General features: G+C 40.8%; 1 protein-coding gene across 12 annotated transcripts in view; it reads right to left on the bottom strand.

The window, feature by feature from the left end:
• The window catches only part of C2H11orf24 (chromosome 2 C11orf24 homolog), a 69,062-nt gene that overhangs the window by 40,067 nt on the left and 12,947 nt on the right, over positions 1-16,048 (bottom strand). For 8 of the 12 annotated variants that reach the window (XM_054971223.1, XM_054971219.1, XM_054971216.1 and 5 more), the window contains exon 2: positions 11,189-11,251. The exons of 1 other annotated variant lie outside the window; for it this stretch is intronic. The gene's annotated coding sequence lies outside the window, so the exon portion shown is untranslated. The remainder of the gene's footprint in view (positions 1-11,188; positions 11,252-16,048) is intronic. 3 more of the 12 variants (XM_054971217.1, XM_054971218.1, XM_054971225.1) reach the window with 1 other exon arrangement.

The following is a 16,048-nucleotide window of genomic DNA, read 5'->3' as shown; positions in this document are numbered from 1 at the left end:
GGTAAATTGGACAAAGTGGCCAGGAAATGCCTGCAGCCCTTTATTTGAAGAAGAATCTTTTCAATAGAGATAGTTTAGTTTCCTGAAAAACATATGTACTTATAGAAACTTCTAGTACCTGGGAAGCAATGAAAGGATCTCCTTTCTGTTGGCATTGTGGAATAAAGCTGGAAAAGTCTGGTAATTGCAGATCTTAGGGTTCCATATACAATACGTTTCTGCACAGCCATGCACAGGTTTTAACATGCTCCCTACAGACACACATCAACTGAGGGGAACTGTTTCTTTTTTGAAGATGAGAGACTAAATGAGCTCAGAACAGTGTTGCAGGGGGAGGAAAGACTCCTGCCCTGCCCTCAATGCCATTTTTTCATATGAAAACTGCATGCAAGGGGAGTTATTTCACTGATTTTGCAGTTCCATGTGGAGAATCTGTGTACAAATTTTCCACACGGAGCAGCAGAGTTGGCAAAATAATTCTCTACCACACGCTGTTTTTGTACACAGGCCATGTAGAAAAGTTTCGTGTGGCGATACCTTGAGACAGCTGTGTGTATTTCCCAAACAGGACAAGAGGCAGCTGCAGGAGCTGTTTTACCACACAGTCCAGACACAGTTTAACGCTTCAGAAAGACCTTCATCCAAGTGAGGAGCTTGTTGTCTCACAAAAGCATTAATCACCTCTTTAACTGAATATTAGTTCTGCATTCCAACTTTTATACTTCTATATGTTTGGAACCATTTACAAAACTGAAAAGTATAGCCACAATATTTAACGAACTAATATTGGAAGATACGCATAGCTCTTTTGTTGCACAGTGCTGGTGCCACTGGATTGGACTTTATGACTCTCTTCCACTAGAAGAGCTTTCTTCTAGTGCAAAGAGATTTGTGGGGATAGAAGAAGCATCAACAGGTACACATGAGGAACTGTACATGAGCAGGCCTGCTGTGGACATTCCAAAAGTTCTGACAGTGTGAGGCTCTTTTTCACTCTTTAGTGCAGTTCCCAACAGTGCCTATATTAAGGGGGGCAGAGCACCTTCCTCTTTCCATTTGCTGAGTCTGCTGCTAGAGAAGAGGACCCAAAACAGGAATACTTCCTGAGAGCTCACAGCAGGGATGAAAGAAGGGTTGTGTGCCTGCACAAAACACTCAATGAACATCAGTTAAATGTAAGTGCGACTTGGACGGCAGACTATGTTTTCATCGTTGTATCTTCCATGTAGACCCATAAGGGAGAGTGGGAAGCTAGCTTACCAGAGGAGGTGGGTGTAAAGCCCTTAAGAAAACTGGTTGTGGACAACTGCTTTGCCTACAGCAGAATCATTCCTGGGGTCCCCATCAATAGCATAGTACTTGATGTACATAGATGGTATAGACCAGGTGGCCGCCCTGCAGACATCCAGCAGAGAGGATCCTCTATGGAAAGTGGAAGAGAAAGCCTGCGTCCTGCTGGAATGGGCTGTGATTCCCAGAAGGAAAACATTAGCCTTTTCATAGCCATCTACAAATGATGAACACAGACTTCCGGTTTGGGATCCATGGAGGTCTAACGCAGCTCTTAAAGCTGAGCTGTCCGGAATGCTTTGAGGGCTGGAGGGGCCGAAATCGCCCGCAGCCAACTGCTCTCAGGCGGAGAGCAGGCCTAGTACAACCTTCGGGCGTGTTGATCTCGGGCGAGGGGGGGTCCTGCGCAACGGACTCTCTCCCGTCCCTTGAGGTCCCACCCGAAGACAGGTTTTGCCAAGATCTCTGCAGTAGCTCCGGAGCCAATTCGGTTGGCATAAGACCTACATGCCCAAGCTTCAAACAGGGGCAAAGGGAACTGATGTGAATGGAAGATTGGAACAGTGATTACAACCCGAGAAATCGACTAAGAAGGTAAAGATCACTATCTCTTGAAACGGGACAGATTAACTTAACAAACGAAGTATTAAAGTTAATTTTAAAACTGCGACAGACTGAGTATAAGGAGGGGAAATCCCGGCAAGAAAATATAGAGTATAGAAAGTAAAACGCCATGGAGTTGAGGAAAAGGGCAGACACGTGGGAGCGAGGCAAAGCTAGCCCCACGATGTCGAAAAAGGAGTGGCAGGCGGCAATTGAAAGCTTAGATAAAAAAGTTTCAGAAGGAATTAAGGAGCTTAAAGACATGATACCAGAGACGGCGAAAGAGTTTAAAGAGACACTTAGAAAAGAATTGGCGGAAGTGACGAAAGGTATGGAAAAGATACAAAACGACTTGCAAGCCACGCAGCAAAGAATTAATGTAGTAGAAAGCGCGGTGGATACTCTAGCAGACACGCAACAAACTGAGATGAGGGTGATGAGAGGTAGAATGGCAGTTGCGGAAAGTAAACACATGGAGAAGCAGTTAAGGTTTCATGGCTTGCCGGAAACTGAAGGAAAGACTGCCCAAGAACAGATTGTAGAAGTGTTGGCTGAATACCTGGGGAAAGAGGAGGGGGAAGTTGCGGCTATCCTAGATGTGGTTTACAGAATAAACTCAAGACTTGCTACCCAGAGGAAATTGCCAAGAGATGTAATTGTGCAGTTTACGACCAGCAACACAAGAGAATTGATTGTGAGTAAACAGTTTCAAGATCCATTAGAAGTCGACGGCAAGACTGTTATCATTATGAAGGAATTGCCCAGATCGGTGCTGCTAGACCGGAAAAAATATAAAAATCTAGTCCAGATTCTGAAGGATATGAAAATAAGATACAGATGGGAAATGCCTGAGAGAGTGTCCTTTGAATTTGGTGGTGTTAAAAAGCATATCAGATCTGAACTGGAGATGGAAGTTTATTAGGGACAATGAAAAGGACTTACCAACAGCAAGATCATGAATATGGAGTGTAAAATTTTATCGTGGAATGTAAATGGACTTAATTCTCCCAGTAAGAGAAAAAATATTTTCCATTGGCTATTAAAACAAAAATGTGACACTGTTTGTTTGCAAGAAACTCATATTAAAAAGCAGGACATAAAATATCTAAAATTTGCAAAATTGGGAAGTGAATTCGTGGCTGCTTCAAAAAAGAAGAAAAAAGGGGTGGTGTTGTATATAAAAGAGGAATTGCAGCCAAAATTAGTGATGTGTGATGTCGAAGCTAGATACCTAGCAGTGGAAATTATATGGAATTTAAAGAAACTGTTGGTGATTGGAATATATGCACCTAATGGAGCAAAAGAAAGTTTTTTTGATGACTTGAGTAAACAACTAGATGGACTATCTTATGACCAGATGATCTTAGCTGGAGACTTCAATGGCGTTACTAACTTGGATGAAGACAAGAAATCTGCTACTGCACAAAAGAAAAGAGGACTATTACCAAAGTCTTTTTTTGCAATAAAAGAACAAGAAACTTTGGAAGATGTATGGAGGAGACAGAATCCTAAAAGTAGACAATTTACATTTTATTCTGCAAGACACTCCACTTTGTCACGAATTGATATGATCTGGGCCTCCAAAGACTTAGTGCTTTGGACTAAGGACGTGGAAATAATGCCTATGGTAGGCTCAGATCATAATCCAATCATGTGGAGGTTTGGGAAAAGAATAAAAAGAAGAGGTTGGAGAGTAAACGAAGATATATTGCAAGAAGAGGCAAATATTGAATTGTTGCGAAGAGAGACTAAGTATTTTATACAATACAACATGAACAACGAAGTACCAACAAACAAGGTATGGGACACTTATAAGGCAGTGACTAGAAGCATACTAATGGACTTAAATGCTAGAGCCAGGAAGAAAAGAGAGGAGAAGAGATTGGAGATTATGGAAAAAATAAAAGCCAAAGAGACTCAATTAAAGAAGAGACCAGGGAAAAAGAAGTTATACCAGGAGATTAAAATCCTTCAAGAACAGTTGACGGCAATGAATAATAAAGAAATGGAATGGAATCTTAAGAGAATGAACCAAAAGTCGTTTGAGGGTGCAAATAAACCTGGGAAATATCTGGCATGGCAATTAAAAAAAAGAAAGGAGAAAAGAACCATAAACAAAATTTGCGAGGAGAATAAAACACATTTGGAACAGACAGCCATTAGTAGAGCCTTTTTTAAATTTTACGCAAAGTTGTACCAAAAAAAAGAAGTTGATAAAGATTTAATAATGAGCTATTTGGGAAAAATGAAGCTCCCTGCAATTTCTGAAGGATGGAGAGATAAATTGAATAGAGAAGTGACGGAAGAAGAAATAAAAGAGGCAATACGGTCGACAAAATTAGGAAAGGCGCCAGGTCCGGATGGACTTACAGCTAAATTTTATAAAGTATTGGCAAATGAGCTGGCGCCCTTTCTGAAAGAGGTGATCAATGGAGTTATGCGAGATCAAAGGACTCCAGCTACTTGGAGCGAAGCTAATATATCACTGATTCCTAAAGAGGGACAAGACTTGACTAGTGTCAAAAACTATAGACCAATTTCGTTGCTGAATAATGACTACAAAATCTTTGCGAAGATTTTGGCTGAGAGAATAAAGGGATGGATGTCTGAATTTATTGTAGAGGAGCAAGCTGGATTTTTGCCAAACAGACAGATTAAGGACAACTTAAGGACAGTTATAAATGCTATTGAATATTATGACAAACGTTGTGATAGAGAAGTTGGTTTCTTCTTCGTGGACGCTGAGAAAGCATTTGATAATTTGAACTGGGACTTTATGTTTGCCACAATGGAGAAGCTGCAAATGGGAGAAAAGTTCATTCGTGCAGTGAAAGAAATGTATAGAGACCAGAGTGCAGCAATTGTGGTGAATGAAGATGTGACTAAGAAATTGACAATAGGTAAAGGTACTAGACAGGGTTGCCCGCTGTCTCCATTGTTGTTTATTTTAGTTTTGGAAATATTGATGATTCAAATTCGAGAGGATGATGCAATCCGAGGAATAAAAATAAGAGAGTTTTCTTACAAGATCAGAGCATTTGCGGACGATATAATGTTAATTGTGGATGATCCTATTGAGAATATGCCAAAAGTAATGGAGAAAATTAGGGAATTCGGAGATTTGGCTGGATTTTATGTAAATAAAAAGAAGTCAAAGATACTATGTAAGAATATGACTAAACAGAAACAGCAGGAACTAGAGGAAATAACAGATTGTGAAGTAACAAATAAGGTAAAATATTTGGGAGTCGAACTAACCGCGAAGAACATAGACCTATTCAAGAATAACTATGAGAAACTGTGGACTCAAATAGAGCAAGATTTGATTAAATGGAATAGGCTGAATTTGTCGTGGTTGGGAAGAATTGCAGCAGTAAAGATGAATGTACTGCCGAGAGTTATGTTCCTGCTACAAACAATTCCAATTATTCGTGACTCTAAACAATTTGAAAAATGGCAAAGGAAAATATCGGACTTTGTGTGGGCAGGCAAGAAGCCTCGGGTGAAAATGAAAGTATTACAGGATGCTAAAGAGAGAGGTGGAATGCAGCTGCCCAATTTAAGACTATATTATGAAGCAATCTGCCTGACTTGGATAAAAGAGTGGATGACGTTGAAGAATTGCAAGCTATTGGCTCTGGAGGGATACAAAAAAATATTCGGATGGCATGCATACCTGTGGTATGATAAAGTAAAAGCTGACTCTATGTTCTCACACCATTATATTCAGAGAAGCCTTTTTACTGTCTGGAAGAAGTATAAAAATTACCTGAAGGACGGAATTCCCCTGTGGGTGGTTCCGTTCGAGGTAATAGATCCAAGAACTGTCGAAAATGAACAACAGTGTTTAACATACAAGGAGATAACATTATTGGAATCCTCTAAATTGAGAATAAAGACGGAAGAGGAGCTGTCCTCAAGTTATGGATGGTTTCAATATAGACAGATAAGAGATCTTTATAATTTGGACTGTATAAAAGGAGGACTAAGAATGGAGAATTCAGAATTAGAAGAGGTAATCTTTCAAGAGGGTAAAAAAGAAATTTCAAAGATCTATAAAGTACTTTTAAAATGGTATACAGAAGATGAGACAGTTAAAGTTCAAATGGTGAAGTGGGCGATAAATTTTCATAAAGAGATAACAATGGAGGCGTGGGAATACCTGTGGAAAACGACTTTGAAGATCACGACATGTACAAATATTAAAGAGAACGTTTATAAAATGATATATCGTTGGTACCTGACACCAAAGAAAATTGCGCTAGGAAATATTAATATGTCAAATAAATGCTGGAAATGTAAAAAGCATGAAGGATCTTTGTATCATATGTGGTGGACTTGCGAGGTAGCTAAGCAATACTGGGGAGGAATAATAGAAGTGATTAATGAGATTTTACAGTTTCAAGTTAATAGAAACCCAGAATTGCTGCTACTGAACTTGGGAATGGAAGATATTCCAGCACAACACAGAACATTGTTATTTTATATGACAACAGCAGCTAGACTTTTATACGCGCAGAAGTGGAAATTGCAAGAAGTACCAACTATTGAAGATTGGATTTACAAATTGCTGTACATGGCTGAGATGGACAAAATGACAAGGAAGCTGAGAGACCTTGATCCAGGACAGTTTAATATGGATTGGGGGAAACTGAAGCAATACTTGGAGAAAAAATGGGATGTGGAAGGGGAACTGTGGCAGTTTGAGAATTACTGAGACTCTATAAAAGAAGAGAGAAGCGGCTTTACCGGGAAAGGGGGATTTAATTATTAAATTCTAAGCTATTATTAGGGTTAAGATGGAAATTTTGTTTTATTATTCATAGTATCAAATAATAGATGTATTATTATGAATATATATTATGAATATATATGAGCATGCTAGCTAGGTATTTTTAATGTAGTTAAGTTTTTAGTATAACAGATATTTCATATAATTAAGATCGATTGAGAATAAGAAATGTTTAAAGAAATATACAGAATATAAGTTAAATTGATTAACTTATATGGGGGAGAATAAAGAGATTAAGTAAGGGAATAGAAAATGGATAAAATGTTATACTAATAATATAAAGTTTGGTAATATATGCTAGCAATGTGTTATTTAGAATATAGGATTTAGTAAAGGAGGGGTTAAAGGTAACTCTGTGTTATAAAAAAAAATAACAAGCTTAGAAGAGAGTTTAAATGTATGTTTAATAGATTATATGAGGTAATAAGTAAGTAAGTAATAAGATAGACAAAGGGTTGGAAAACTGTTGGAAGTCAAACAAAAGGGGGGAGGAAAGGGAGGGGGTTAGAAGTAGATATTTACAAAGGGGGAATGTTTGTATTGAATGATGATATATTCTAATCCAATAAAATTTTATACAAATGATGAACACAGGCAGAAATTACAACCTTTTGGGGAGGCCCTAAGACAATAAAGAGGTTTCTAACCTTCCTAAATTGCTCTGTCCTTGCAAGTAGAAGAAGAGGGAGTGCTTTAGGTTTAAGAAGTGTACGGCCCTTTGTGTCATCTTTGAGTGATGGAACGAAGACTGGCAGTACCAAGTTTCGATTTAGATGAAGACTAAACTACAAACTGGTTTGGCAGATGCAGGTCTACAATAGGGCATTTGCCCCCAACTTGTTGTCTATGTGGAAGTAAGGTGAACACACACGATCCACAGGGAGGCAGGGATTTCCTCTATTGCCCACTTTTCCAGCAGAGTCTGAACATTCTGCAATGCCTGAGAAGGTGGAGGGACAGGAAAGAGAAAGAAAACAGCAAGGGTAGCACTGTAATGAACTGTAATGCGTAACCTGGGTGGATGATTGGCAGGAGTCAGAACTCAGATTTTTCGGGTAACAATCTCCCAGTTATGGAAAAACCAGGTCAGCCACACCTTGGAAAGTGTAAGCAGACAGTCAAAACCTTTGATATTCTTTTTCCTGATATGCTTGTAACATATGCTATGAAGTGTCAGCAATGCCCTTCCACTCTCTACACTGGACAAACAAGTCAGTCCCGTGCAACGGAATAAGGGGATATAAATCTGACAGTGCCATTCTGTTGTTCTGTTTGTGACCACTGGTGGTTACATACAGCTCTCAGCTCAAACCAGTTCAACATATCATTAATGACTTGCAACCTATTCTGGACCATGATACTCTTCTCTAACAAATATTGGGAGGCAAACCTTTTCTTGCCCACAGACTGCTCCCTAATTTTAAACAACTTCTCACCCACAATAACGTACTTCCTAACACAGACTCTGGGACCAAAGCCTGCAGTAGACCAAGATGCCAATTCATTCCAACAACACAATTACTGGACCTAACAACACCAGTTATACCATCTCAGGTTCATTCACTCGTTCATCTTCCAGTGTTATATATGCTATAAAATGTCAGTGCCTTTCCACTCTCTACATTAGATAAACAGGTAAGTATCTACTAGAGATGGGCACGAACCGAAATATGAACCAAAGTTCATATTTCAAAGACAAACTGGGCTGGTTCATGGTAGCACATTTCTGGTGAACCGTGACAAACTTTAAAGCGGTTCATTTGGTTCATATCACTTCCAGGGATCATAGAATGGCCTCCTTGACAGTCAGAGATGCCAAACTCACAGGGAGTCTTCAATAAAAACATAGGATGGAGTTACAGAATCTTCCTCTTCATCCAATGTTTTCATTGTAACTTTTTGGTGCTGCAATGCATTTCAATGGTGCCAATGCAAGTCAATTTGCAATGGAACTTTCCTGGGGGCAGCCACTTTGTGGGTATATAACTCAGACATACAAAATCCAATCTTCACCAAACCTGGAGGGTGATTGGAGGGGAGCATGCTGAAGACTCCCTGTGAGTTTGGTATCTCTGACTGTCAAGGGAGCCATTCTACAGCCCCTGGAAGTGATGAACCACAAACCAAATGAACCAGTTCGTGAACCGGGGCAAGTTTGTGAAAGTTCATGGTTTGTGAAACACAACGAACCACGAACTGTGGTTTGTGACATTTTCCTGGTTCATGCCCATCTCTAGTCTCTACACAAAAGAATAAATGGGCATAAATCTGACATTAAGACTTACAAGACTCAGAAACCATTTTAATCTTCCATGACATTCCAATGCTGGCCTAAAAGTGACTGTCCTCAAATATAGAGGCTTCAAGGACAAATTACAATATGAGATATTTGAACTTGAATTCATTTACAAGTTCAGAACAATGGAACATCCCACCCCCAAAGCTGAATAGAGACACAGGATTCTTATTTCATTACAGATGCTAATTTTTGCTTTAATCAACTGCACTATACTTTTACACTGACTTCCTTCTTTGCTTCAGTCCACAAACCTCCTGACTGGGATATTAAAGTCACCTTTTTAAAATATGCTCTTTTGCATGCTGAAAAGATTTCCATTACCCCAGGTCCTTTTGAAAGGGGAAGTGAAACTGGGAGGCAAAGAGAAAATTAACAAACCCTCTGAGCAGTGATCTCCCCGGTTCTGTAGAGAAGGGAAATTGACAAGCCTTCTGATCTCTTTTAAAACTCAACTTCCCAGCTAACATTGCAACTCCCTTCATGTGTTCCTCTTCGTGGAATTTGTCTCTTGTAGGTTGGCTCTAAGTGATGAATCACTACAAACTTGGAATGAATTCTGAGAACTCAGACAGGGCTGACTATTAGAAGCAAAGTTTATTTCTGGGCAAACCGCACAAACATCAAAGCAGTAGCCTAGATAAAGGTTCAAAGCACCCAGGATATGATCATGTCATTTTTCTCAAGCAGAGAAGAAGTGGGGGTGGGATGGGGAGAGAGAACACAATCCTTTGGCCCAATGAGAATCCAACATTGGTGCAGGGAACTGGCTCCTGGGCAGCAAATCAGTCCAATAGGGAAAAAGAAGAGCGACATCTTGTATATGTGCCAAATGGGAGTTCTGCAGCTTACAAAACATGGACCAGACAAAAAGCTTACTTTGGAGTTCCTAATTAAAGAGCAAAAAGTATGGCAGAAAAAAGGCAAGGGCAAGGGAATAAGGAGGGACTGGATGTTCATCTAAAAGGTTGCAGTTCATGATCCCAAAGGGCAAAATTGAGGGGAGGAGTAGTTGTGAATGTCCTGCACTGTGGAGGGGGTTGGATAACCCTGGAGGTCCCTTCCAACTCTCTATATATGATATGATATGATTCTAAAAATACATAGTAATAGGACAAATGTATTTAACACAAACATATTGTTATGATCTTCACTTTCTTTAGGGTGGATTTTGCTTTAATCTTTCCCTTCACACCCTCTGGGTAGTTAGCTGCCACCAGGAATATTAAATTCCAATATATTTTATTTAAGTTTTCCCTTTGGTAACGTGTTTATGCTTCAGGCTCCTTCGTGGTTCTATGTGGTCCTGAGGATAGGAATGGGAGATAACAATGACTGCTACTCTGGGATATAACAAAACAAAATAAAAGTTTATTTTTTAAGAAGCGTATTGGTTACATAAAAGTAGTTCTTAGTTCTTCTAGTTGCTTCATCCAAACTCATTCACACAGATCTCTTGTAAGGCTTCACGCACAGTTAGCCTCTTTCTCTAGGCTCTATATTTCTCTCACAGAGAACTCCTCAGACAGCACACAGCTAGCCTGTTTTCTTTTCACTCTCAATTCTCTCTCTCTCAGGCGCACACACAGTTTGCCTGTTTCAAATAGAATGAATATATAGTCTCACAGACACACTCAGTTCAGGCTTCCACTCAGGTTGCCTTTCCCTCACAAATACATGAACACACTCAGGCTGCACACAGCTCGCCTCTCTTGCCCTAACTGAATCTTTTTCTCTCCCTCAGTAACTGAAAACTGCCTTCACTCCGCCCACTCTGTCATCAACCAATCATATCACTCACTCATCTCTCTTTCACCCCCACTCTTCACCTATCTCAACAAACATTTAAAGACACATGCACCTATTTCTTGAAATCATTACACATATATATACAGGTAAACTACTCAGAGAGTCAGAATTAGCTGTGGCTCCCTATTGTAGACAGTTTGCAGATACTCATGTGACTATCGATCCTTAATACGAGCCATTATACCTTTCACTTCAGGCTTTCCCCTTCCCTGCTGAGAATATTTTTCATCTCTCTAACCAAGCAGGAATTCCCTCTAGCAAACACACAGCTCTCTTTAAAGAGAATCATATTTTTTTCTGGATTAGGCAAACTTCTTTTACTCATTTTCTACCATCCTTGTCAAGTCTGTATATACTGCAGAGAAGTCTGGTATGTTGGATGGATGGAAGAGACTTACACATATGCCTTACCACATCAGCACTTGTAAAAATATTCCCACTTGTAGAAGGAACTATTGGTCCTGCAACAAAAAAAACAAAAAACACAAGTCAATCTTGCAAGAGCTACGTTCTGAAGGCTTTCAATTTCTGCAGTACAGATTAAAGAGGGGCACATTTTTAAAAGCAATTAGAATGACATACTGAAGTCATTTTCCAGAAAGTGAGAGATTGTGTGTGTAATGGATGTCTTATAATGGGTAGTTGCTTTAAAGGTGTAATCTCTTCTCCATCTCTAGAGGTTCCATACAGGTTTGCGGTGGGAATGCATCTATCCAATGCAGCCAAATCAATGGCTGCAACCAGCAGTCTATTGCTGGAAGGAATGAAAACAAACACACACGTACCCAAACATCTTGATCTTTCAGGACAGCTGCAGAGCAATTAGGATAGTTCCTTACAGTATCACGCTCCCTTCTTTTCCTTTTCAGTTGCAACAAGACTGCTAATAAGCAGCAAGTTTCCATGCATTGCCTATTATTGCCACTACCACCAGTCATACAAACCCAGTTCTATCCCTTGCCTAAAGACTGCTTTGGAAAAAGCTTGCCCATGGAAGCCCACAGCAAAGCATATACTAGATGAGATGCCCTTTTGGACTAAGCGTAACCAGCTGTGGTATAGTAGAATCGTCCACTGACTACCCCACAGTAAGATAAACACAGACCAGCATATCACAAGTAGAACATAGGTTCCTGCAGTTCAGCTGATTCAAGCCAGCTAAGAGCTGAAGTAAATGAATTAGGGAGGGGGGGGTCCACACATGTTTATTTATGTTTGCCTGCTCATGTTTAAAGTAATGATAAGGCGGTCTATTTTTTAAAAAACAAAGAAGAGCCTCTGGCTGAAAGGGTTAGAGCTGGTTATCTAGCCAAGCAACCCAGCAGTTGTTTGGGCAGTACCATTAGAAGGGCACCAACACTCTGCAGGGGCCTACTTTGCTCTTGGCTGGCAGCATGAGCTGATAGGCATGGCTTATGCCTACTATCCCTTCTCAGCTATCAGCTTGGTCCAAAGCACCCTTGGCAGCCCAGCAGAGACTCTGTTTGCTCCTAGAAGCACAGGACAAGACAACAAGCTAGCCTAGGCAGGCAAGCAGCACCTGTCATTGAGTGATTCCGCACATGTTGGATAATGCACTTCCAATCCTCTTTATAGATCATTTGGAACGGATTTTTTTGTGTGCGGAACAAAAAATCCACCTCAAACAATTGATAATGTGCATTGAAAGTACATTGTCCAACGTGTGCGGAATCAGCTATAGCCTCCTAAATCCAGACTGCACTCAACCAGGTCTGAAGTAAGTCTTGCAGTGCCACCACTGGTACCAAAATATTCTGAACCATCACTAGAGGGGATCTAAATCTTGGCGGCTGCCTACCTTTCTGTACCTTGTTTCTTTCCACAACCCCTTCCAGCCCAGCTCGCTTCCAGTATCAGACTTTAGCTGAAAAGCTACAGAACAATGGAGTGCAGCAAGGTAAAAGGGAGAAGGGTCAAATCCCCCCCCCCCGCCACTTGCACACCCTCACTCTCTTCTACATAGCATGTAGAGCTGATTCATAACATGGAGAAAAAGCACACACTATCTAGGGACAATATTTGAAGCATTTTGTGAGCTACTGAAAGCACCCTTTTAAGCCTCTTCCATACAGATAGAAATGGCACTCCTACAGCAGGGCAACACAGCACTAACCCATATTGCAAAATTGCCCTGCACTTCCTGTCGCTTGTTGAATATGTAAGGTTCAAAGCTGCCTCCCAGTGTTCATTTTGAAGGCCTGTTTAACTGCAATTATTTTTTGTTATTAGAAGGCTTTTAACATCCTTCTTGAATGTTCCTAAAATGACTGGTTGGCTTTTGCTTTAGCCAACTGCATTAAGGCTAATTTGCTATAGTTACAAAGAGAACTTCATACATTAGAAAGCATCCTACTGCACAGATAAGCAGCAGGGAGAGATTTTAAACAAGGAATCTTAGAAATTTTTCCTTTATTGCAGCAATCCAAAAGAGACAATGAAGTTATTACTTTTCTTACACTGATGAGTCTGCACTGAGGGACTTGGTATGCTTTTAAAACACACCAGACTTCCACATTCCAAATATCTCACCTGATTCAACCTGTGCTGGTCACTGGAACAGCTATTTTCTGGAAGGAAGTCTGAAGAACTGAGTCAAATTGAGGTGATAAAAGTTGAAGTTCTGGTATGATTTTGTAAATTAAAAACCAGTATGTCTCTGGGTCCAGGTGGCGTATACCCCAGGGTTCTTAAGGAACTCAAATGCAAAACTGTTGATATATTAATCTGTATATGTAACTTGTAGATAAAACCAGCTTCTGTACCAGAAAATCTGAGAGTAATAAACATTACAAAAGTTTTTAAAAAGGCATCCATAGGGAATCCAGGACATTACTGGTCAGTTAGTAGGGTTTCCAGGTACCGGAGGGGTTGGCCCATTACCCACGGATCTTCCAGTGACTGGTGGGAGATGGCAACCCCCCCGCCAGAGGTCACCCGCCACCAGCAGGTACCCTGAGAACACGCACAGTGTGCATGATCCCAGGAGGCATGACGTCACTTCCTAAAGTGACATTGTCACGCTGGCCATTGACATGTTCCCAAGCTTCACTGTGGCCAATTTTGACCCCTAAAAGCCAGACTTAGGCCTGTGTGAAAAATTGGGAGCTCACCCATGGCCAGCACGATGACATAACTCCCGAAAGTGACGTTATTGTGCATGTGCCGGGAGCGTGCACACACTTTAGTGCCAAGTCCCCTCTTCCAGTCAGGAGCGTATAGGAACCTGGCAATGCTATCAGCTAGCCTAATGTTCATCCCAGTAGAAACTGTTATTAAATAAATACTTATTAAGCATATAGAGAAACAAAGCCTGCTGAGGGAAAATAAGTATGGTTTCTGCCAAGGGAAGTCCTGCCTCACCAACCATTAGGAGTTCTTTGAGAAAGTGAACTGTGAAGATGACAATGACCCAGCAGACATCCTATATTTCCAAAAGTTTGGGTTTTTTTTAAACGAAGTATTTCAAAGGCATCTGAGTAATGTATTGTCGAAGGCTTTCACGGCCGGAGAACGATGGTTGTTGTGGGTTTTCCAGGCTGTATTGCCGTGGTCTTGGCATTGTAGTTCCTGACATTTCGCCAGCAGCTGTGGCTGCATCTTCAGAGGTGTAGCACCAAAAGACAGAGATCTCTCAGTGTCACAGTGTGGAAAAGGTGTTGGCAGGTCATTTATATCTACTCAGGAGGGGTGGGGTTGACCTGAATCATCCTGTAAGAGTTTCCCAGGGTGTGGAATGCTAATGGCGGGAGGCTTCACTGTATCCTGAGGAGGTTCTTTTGCATATGGATTGGTGCTTGATGTGCTAATCTTCTCCACAGGGCTATTGTCGGGTGTAGAGTGTTTTGTTAGCCTGGTGTTTTTCAGAACTGGAAACCATGCTCTGTTCATTCTTAAGGTTTCTTCTTTCCTGTTGAAGTTTTGCTTATGCTTGTGAATTTCAATGGCTTCCCTGTGCAGTCTGACACAGTAGTTGGAAGTGTTGTCCAGTATTTTGGTGTCCTGGAATAAGATACTGTGCTCTGTTTGTGTTAGGCTATGTTCAGCCACTGCTGATTTTTCAGGTTGTCCAAGTCTGCAGTGTCTTTCATGTTCTTTTATTCTTGTCTGGATGCTACGCTTTGTGGTCCCGATGTACACTTGTCCACAGCTGCAGGGTATACGGTATACTCCTGCAGAGGTGAGGGGGTCACTACTGTCTTTTGCTGATCGTAGCATCTGTTGTATTTTTGGGTGGGTCTGAATACTGCTTGAAGTTTATGCTTTTTCATAAGCTTTCCCATCTGATCAGTAATTCCTTTGATATATGGCAAAAACACTTTTCCTGTAGGAGACTGTTTTTCCTTGCTTGTTTGATTCATCCTGGGTTTGATTGCTCTTCGGATTTCATTTCTGGAGTAGCCATTTGCCTGAAGTGCGTGGTTTAGATTATTAATTTCCTCATTAAGAAAGTGCGGCTCACATATCCATCTTGCACGATCCACTAATGTTTTCATTATGCCTCTTTTCTGTCGGGGGTGGTGATTGGAGTTTTTGTGTAAGTACCGATCAGTGTGAGTTGGTTTCCTGTAGACCTTGTGACCTAACTGAACGTTTGCTTTGCGGATGACCAAGGTATCCAGGAATGGGAGTTTTCCCTCGATTTCTTTCTCCATAGTGAATTGTATGTTCAGGTGGATGTTGTTGAAATGATTCAAAAACCCCATCAATTCTTCCTCCCCATGGCTCCAAATGATAAATGTATCATCCACAAACCGAAACCAGACACTAGGTTTGTGGGGTGCTGATTCTAGAGCTGTTTTTTCAAAATGTTCCATGTAGAAGTTTGCTATAACTGGGCTGAGAGGGCTCCCCATGGCCACCCCATCCATCTGTTCATAGAATTTGTTATCCCATTGGAAGTAACTGGTTGTCAGACAATGATGGAATAAGGCTGTTACATCCTCTGGGAAAATCTGATTAATAAGTGCAATAGTGTCTTTTACTGGAACCTTGGTAAACAGGGATACAACATCAAAACTGACAAGTATGTCTTGTGGATTGAGTTTCAGAGAACTGATTTTGTTGATGAAATCTGCTGAATCTTTGATGTAAGACAAGGTTTTCCCGATGTGGTCTTGCAGGAGATGGGCCAGATGTCTAGCTAATTCATATGTTGGTGAACCAATGGCACTCACAATGGGTCGGAGTGGGACTGAATCCTTATGTATTTTAGGGAATCCATATAGTCTAGGTGGCTG

The sequence above is a fragment of the Eublepharis macularius genome, chromosome 2 (genome assembly GCF_028583425.1).
Source record: "Eublepharis macularius isolate TG4126 chromosome 2, MPM_Emac_v1.0, whole genome shotgun sequence".
Taxonomy (NCBI): Eukaryota; Metazoa; Chordata; class Lepidosauria; order Squamata; family Eublepharidae; genus Eublepharis; species Eublepharis macularius.
Note: the sequence above shows the minus strand (reverse complement) of the source record. Positions and strands in the feature narration are given on the sequence as shown.